Consider the following 7,373-nt stretch of genomic DNA (forward strand, 5'->3'; position numbering starts at 1 on the left):
TGCTGAATTATTTTTTATTGTTAAAAAAAATCAAAAAATAAAGAAAAATAAAGAAATAAAAATATATATTTATTTAAATTTTGATTATTATTTAGTTCTATGAGCTTCAATAGTTAAATTCATATTTTGAGAAAAAGTTCATTTTCTTATTCTTGAATAGTTCTTAATTTATGCACTTGTTTTTAGTTTAGTGTTTGTTATTTTCTTAGTTTGGTAATTTATCAATTCAATCTCGATTTTAACCATTTTTTTGGCTTTCTCCACACCTTTAACCTAAGCCCCATTACAACCTCTTAAAGACCTTTCGATTTGTGTATCATATCATTTTATAGTGGTGGAGATTTGACTTTCATGCAAGCCTATGGTAATGACTTTTCATGTTTGACTATTGAGTGCGTATTCTTGAACCTTAAACACTTCGAGCGATTTGAGTGAATTTTTAGTGAGGATGTCGATTCTTGTCGATTTTGAATAAAAGGTAATTACTTAGATAAGGAGAAACACCTATGGTTTCGTGTTTAGAAATTTTAGCTTGGATTGTTTGAGACTTTATTACTCTTTTAGTTGAATTGCCAATGCATGATTATTTATGGATTATTTTGAGACATTATTGATGGGAATTACAAGTTGAGAAATATTATTTTTAATGTGAGTTGAGGATTTTGCTTGAGGACAAGCAAACACTTAAGTGTGGGGATATTTGATAATCTGTAAAAGTAACATATCTTAATCCCATTCTTAATGCTTTTTTGGATGATTAATTATGTAAATTAGTGAATTTGATGCTCCTAATCCTTTAAATTCATGCTTCTATACTTAGGAGAGCATTTGGGAGCAAAAGGAGAAAAAAAGAGCCAAAATCAGACAAATAGAGTTGTTTCCAAGATCCATACGGCTAGCCTGTGTCGATATCGCACCGTGCTTCCCAAATACATAGAAAAACCCAATTTTTAGGCTTTCAAAGCATTCTAAACTCTATAAAAATCAATTAGAAGAAGACTTAAGGGGGCACTCAGAGAATATCGAAGAAAATACTCAAAGAACGCCATCAGAATCAACTCGAAAGTGGATCTCCTTCAAGATTGAAGATCTCCATTTAATTTCCTTCGAAATTTTATTGAGTTTCTTTATGTCTTGTTGTTATCCTAACTTTGAGATGTTTCTATCTATGATTATGAACTAAACTCCCTAGATACCTAGGAAAGATGAAACCTATTATGAATCTTATTATTTGATTTCTGATTTACGCAATAAATACTTGATTCTTGTTCTAAATTATGTATGCTTATTTCTTGTTTTAATATTTTTTAGATATTAATTCAAGTTTAATGTGCTTATTTCAGTGGAACAAAAGTCCCTGTTTAAGAGTAGATCTAGCAAAATTGAGTGGAGTTGCATGCAATCCTAGAAATAGGACGACATAAATCTACCGGATTGGAGTTAAATATAATAGGGGAACCCATAGATCAAGTTGATGCAACAATAGGGTTTTAATTAGAAAGAGATTTCAATTAATCAACCTAGAGTCAATTTTTTTAACTCTCGAAAGAGATATTAACATAATTTAGGGATTTCTACGGATCAGACACAAGTGATAAATCGTTTAATTCAGATTCATAATAATAGGTGAAGTATAGGTGGATTCTTTCCTAGGCATTATCTATCTCATTGATTATATTCGATTAATTTCCTATTTCATTCTCTGTTGAGTTCTTAGTTAGATTAGTTTAGTAATTTTAGATTAAAAACAATCACTCCAATTTGTCGGCTAAATAATAGAAAAACAATAATTACTAGTACTTTTAGGCTTCATGGATATGATATTCCCAACTCACCATAGCTATATTGTTGTTCAATAGGCGCACTTGTATTTGTCATTATTATAGTTAGTTTAGTGAGCATCACCATCTTTTCAGATAATCAACGAACTAGACACAGATTCGACATGCGGAGGGTCTCAAGCTTGTCACAAGATTGCTACATTTAATATTATTATTGATTATGGTCATTAATAACTATGGATTCTATGATTTGGAGTTAGGAAGAGTGTAAATCTTATAAGTTATATATGACAATTAGGAAAACATATTTATACATTTTAATGGTATGTTATTAATTTGTCGCTGCTAAATCTGTCACTGCTAAATACGTGGTAAGTTTTGCTTGAAAAATTACTTATAGTTTAAAGGCGAAAACTTAAATTTCATAGTGACCGAATCACTTTGATAGTTAATGTAATCTCTTCGGCTAGGGTCTACCACCTAAGCTTGGTTGGGGAGGTTACATTTTTGTTATTTATTTTGAATTTTTTGAATTATATATTTTTATATGCATAGAATGGGATAATATTATTGTTTAATTTATGGAATAATTTTTTTACTTTTTTATTTTTAGTTTATTTAATGATTGATTGTATTTGTGAAGCTAATTAAAGAATATTTTATATAATTGATGAGTATTTTATTTTTTTATTTTTTTTATTTTTTTTATTTTTATTTTTATTTTTATTGGTATCTTAAATTTTACATATGGCGCTATTTGAATCCATGCCACCAACATTTTCAAAATATTTTCTTTACTATTTCAACTAAAGTTTTATTTATGATGAGTATTTTATATTTGAGATTTATTTAATCTCGTTATTTGATATTTGTAAATACTTTTTTATATACATATACCAAATATTTTATAAAAATAACGACAATTTTGAAATGGTACATCGAAACAAACTGGTACATACTGACTATCCCGGTTGAAAAGCACTTTTCCACCTCTAAATGCAATGCCAAACAGGGCTTAATTTACAATTATTCACATAGTACAAGATTAGTAATTGAATTTAACTGTTATTGATTGAATCAAAACTAAAATTTCAAAATTTTAAAAATACAAAAACTAAAATTGACCAATTTAAAAAATATCACGAGTTAAATATCTTACGAAATATCACGAAAAGCTTTTTCCAAAACATTTAACTTGGTGCCTATGATGCGAAAATATTTTGTTTAAAGTGGGGACATTTCTAGGATGAGCTTTACTAAAAAAACGACATATGAAAAGCTTTTACCAAAATATCTAATGATTTACCCATATCTAGGATGAGCTTTACTAAAAAAAACGACATATGAAAAGCTTTTTCCAAAATATCTAATGATTTACCCATAAAAATATTGATAAATCATTGGAGATTTTAATAATTCTTAAATCTGGCCAAGGGAAAATAGTTTTCAAATTATGGTGTCCTATGCTAAAAAGTGACTAGAAATTTATTTTTGTTTATTTAAAAAATTAAGGGTAAAATTTTTTAGATTTAGTGCTTTTAGTGTAGAATTTTCGTCTATATGTACTTGTATTTTTTGAACAAACTGGTTCCATCAGTTACATTAATATTTTTTGCATATTGTCCTCAATGATTTTACACATAAAGTAAAATGTAAGCAAATATTGGCTAAATGATTATCTAATGTTTAATTAATATTAAGCGGTATTATGTAGTCGGATCGTAATACGAAAAGATAACTTATATTAGTAGATAACCTAAACGTGTCCTTAGTCTAATTGGAAGTGAGCAAATTGATTAAAAGACTAACATGATGTCCATCAAATTTAATTAGGGAGATACCTTGTCTTGGGTATCAGAATGGATGGCTCCTAAAAGATAAACATAAATGTGACTGATTAGACTGGCAGTACATCCAAGTAGAATAAATCCTAAATTCGATTATGGAATTTTTTTTTTTGCTTGTGATGTTCATAGTTTGACATACCTTAATCCCGAGTGGATGATGGACTATGTATGCTCGTATACTTTGATGTAAATGAAAATCAGAATTCAAATAGATAAGGATTTGAAAATTGGTACATTGGGTATACAATTTCTATAGTATGTAGCATCATTTCACAACAGTGGAATTCATAGCCCAAATAAAGGTAAATGATATCCTCTCATTGGCATTACATGATAGATGAAAAGTAAAACATTGTCATGGGCCATTTATCTTTATGATAAATGATTTTATTATTATTTGAGAGTAATTGAGTTTTCATAAAGATGTAATGGTTACCGTGAGAAAAAATAGGATCACATTGGTAGAACGAGTTTATCCAAAGAGATTAAGGATATCCTATGAGGGTAACACACTTATGAAAATGCCTTTAGATGAACACTTATTAAGTAGCTTTCGTAATGGTATATAATAAGGGAGAATTTAGTCACTATAGTTTAGTGGAATGACTTGTTGACTAAATAATGTTATAATTAATAATAAAAAAGATAGAAGTTAATTATAAATTATTTGGGTCATAATTATATATGTCCAATTGGTCCCCCTACTAGCTCGAGATAACAAAAAACGAATTGCATGTAGAACCAATGAATAAAAATAAATGAAAATGATGAAGTAAGAGAAATAGGTTGCATATATCACTGTCTGCAATGAATGTGTTTTCTCATTAAGTACAAGAAATAGTTTAGGAACTAATTTAAGGTTCTTCGAATTATTATTTTTAATTTAATTAAATAATTAAAATTTGAAAATGGAATTAAATTAATTAAGTCATAATGAATTTATAGAATAAAAAATTTAAATATTTTTTTGTAGATTATATTATGGTAAAGTTGTTATGACTTTAATGAAATTAGAATTAGGTTGAAAAAATTATTTAATTGAGAAATTACTTTAGCTAATTTAACTAATTAAATTAATTGATTAAATAATATTTATTTCGAGTAATAGAAAATAAATATTGGGTTGAATAAATTTATAAAGTGTTGAATCAAAACCCTAGTATTACACAAGAGCATGCCACCCCCTACTCTAGTTAGAGTAGGATTGTATTTTCTATTAAAATAATATTATTTATTAATGATTTATTCAATGAGAACTCTTGTACTTTTCTCGATAAATAAAGGCCATCAACTAAGCTATTTACACATCTTTCATACATCGTTATTCTGCTAGAAAGTAATGGTAATTTATTTACAAAGAATAAATTCTATTTTCTAGGAATATCGAATGATTACCAGTTCATGAGTTTATCGAGAGAAATTATTTTCCTACTGGAAATAAATAATTCTTTTTCATTATGTGAGTTGGTTTATATTGGTCTAGCCCATATTCAAGCTAATTTGTAGTTCAAGGATAATGAAGAAAATTGTTTGGTTGAAAGTCATGATCAACTTGAGTCTATCTCGCACAAAGCATAGGTACATCTTGGTTTAGGTTTTTTTCTATAAATATGTAACATCCCAAAACTCTTAATCTTTGAATCCCCACTACTGTATTTGAGGTGTTTTTTTCCCTTTTTTATTTTTTTTATTTCTAATGTCGATTCTACTTTGACCGGTAAGTGGGGGGTTTAAAATTGGTTTTTTTTAAATTTAAATTCCTAAAAAATCTCCCCTTATCCCTTGTTTTTCTATTTTCACATTTGTTAACTCTGTGCATCCAATTCTTTGTTTTTTCTTTTCTTTTTTCAATTTTGATTGCTCCTTGATCCTTTGGCCAAGCCGAATCTGCTACTCTTTTATTCTTTTTTTTCTTCTACTGTTACACTCCTGCGCCATTCGTGGTATTGAGTAAGGTTTTAATTTATTTATTTCTTTTATTGGTTAAGCTTTGGGATTTTTCCTTCTCGTTTTGGGTATAAGTGAAATTAAATTTTATGGGTGTTCTGTATAGGTGAAGTTCATGAGTCGGTGAGGGCTCCGACGACCTGAGGTTGTTTCAAGCTACTATTCATTTGAAGGTGAGTGTGTTGTTGTTTTGTGGGATCGTTCGTTCAATTGTTAGGTTCGTTGTGTGGCATTTGTTATATCAATTGTTTGGATTAGTAAAATTTTCAATTGTTAATTAGAATTATTCATCAATTTAGGTTTAGGGATATTCATTTTCTAGCGTGTGTTGGATCTTTGCTAAAGATGTGTAACAAGAAACTCAAAAGATGGTGATTAGAAAAAGCCAAAATCTGATAGTCTGATAATGTGAATCGTGACGTAAAAACTTCTAACATGTATAATCTGTTATGTACCAATCATGTTCTATTTCTGTTATATGAGTATGTATGTTATGTATATCGAAAAATATGTTATTCACTATTTATGTCTGATTATGGGGTGGGATATGTATTATGTGGAAGAAGTGTTCTATGTTTGGCGATATCTCGCCATTATTTTGGTAGCATAGCTGCGATTATTCTGAAAGAGTCGTATGGACGCTAAGCGGTTTGTAGGGCTAGATGGGAGTTTTATACCCCACGTGGTGTGTTAGGATGGTCGGAGCTGGTGTGTAGAGGATGGGGTAGGATTATATATATATATCTGTTTCTGTATTACTCTAATCTGATTTTCATGCTGTTATGAAATAAGTCTGTATCTGATCTACCATGTAACTGAATTTGAGATTCTGTTTCTGTAAGTTGCACACTAAGTTATAAAAACTCATTCTCTGTTTGTCTAGTAATTTCAGGTAACCCTCAGACTTAGGCAGATCGATGCGGCAAGAGCTCGGTTGTGTCCACGTTATTGTAAAATTATATTTACTTCAATTTTTGTTTTGAGAGTTTTGTATAATATGGACTCTCCAGACTTTTGGGGTTGTTTTTAGTTTCAAATTTTTATTTTGCATTTTCTAGCATGACGATTAATAAAACGATTTTTTGAAAATGATAGTTTTTCTGAAAATAATTGTTTTCAAGAAGACAAACCGATTTACCAAAATATAACATTTTAAGAAACTCCGCTGCAAAATATTCTGTAACAGCCCGATTTTGGGCTTAGTCGGAACAGTGGTTTCGAGACCACAAATTCGAAGTCATAGAAATTATTTAATTATTATTTTGGTGTTATAGCATGATTATATCAATGCATGAAAAATTTGGTGAATTAATTTTAGCGTTTGTGAGCTTAATTGCGAAAAAAGACTAAATCGCATAAAGGGCAAGAGTCTTGTTTTAATAGCCAAAGGTGTTAAATTGCTAAATGACCATATTTGGGGTTGTTTAAAATGAAGATAGACACTTATAGGAAGCTTGGCCGGCCATAGGGTCAAGAAAGAGTCAAATTTTCAAAGTTGGGTGGTTTAGGTGACCAATTTTGACTAAAAATAAAATAAAGAAAGGGGACCAATGTGTCATCTTTTTGCACCGAAAATTTCAGCCATTTTGGGGGTTTTAAGAGCTCAAAAGTTGCAGCAACTCTTCACTCTTGAAAGTAAGTGATTTTCATGGCCATTCTTGATAATTTTTGCATTTTTGGAACCCTTATGGCATGATCTTTGAAATGAGGGAGTTATTTTGCAAAGTGGTTAAAAGCCTAGGGTTTTACCATGAGAGTGTTCATGTTGTTTTCTGAAATTTTATGGAAGAAAATGAAT

At 29.4% G+C, this 7,373-nt stretch overlaps 1 long non-coding RNA gene across 1 annotated transcript; it reads left to right on the forward strand.

Annotated features, from left to right (window-relative positions):
• Positions 1-5,259: 5,259 nt before the first annotated feature.
• LOC107936322 (uncharacterized) lies at positions 5,260-6,604 on the forward strand. Its single transcript, XR_001694384.2, has 3 exons — positions 5,260-5,578; positions 5,682-5,748; positions 6,468-6,604. It is a non-coding gene; the product is annotated as an uncharacterized lncRNA (long non-coding RNA).
• The last annotated feature ends 769 nt before the right edge of the window (positions 6,605-7,373 follow it).

Source organism: Gossypium hirsutum, chromosome A10 (assembly GCF_007990345.1).
Source record: "Gossypium hirsutum isolate 1008001.06 chromosome A10, Gossypium_hirsutum_v2.1, whole genome shotgun sequence".
Taxonomy (NCBI): Eukaryota; Viridiplantae; Streptophyta; class Magnoliopsida; order Malvales; family Malvaceae; genus Gossypium; species Gossypium hirsutum.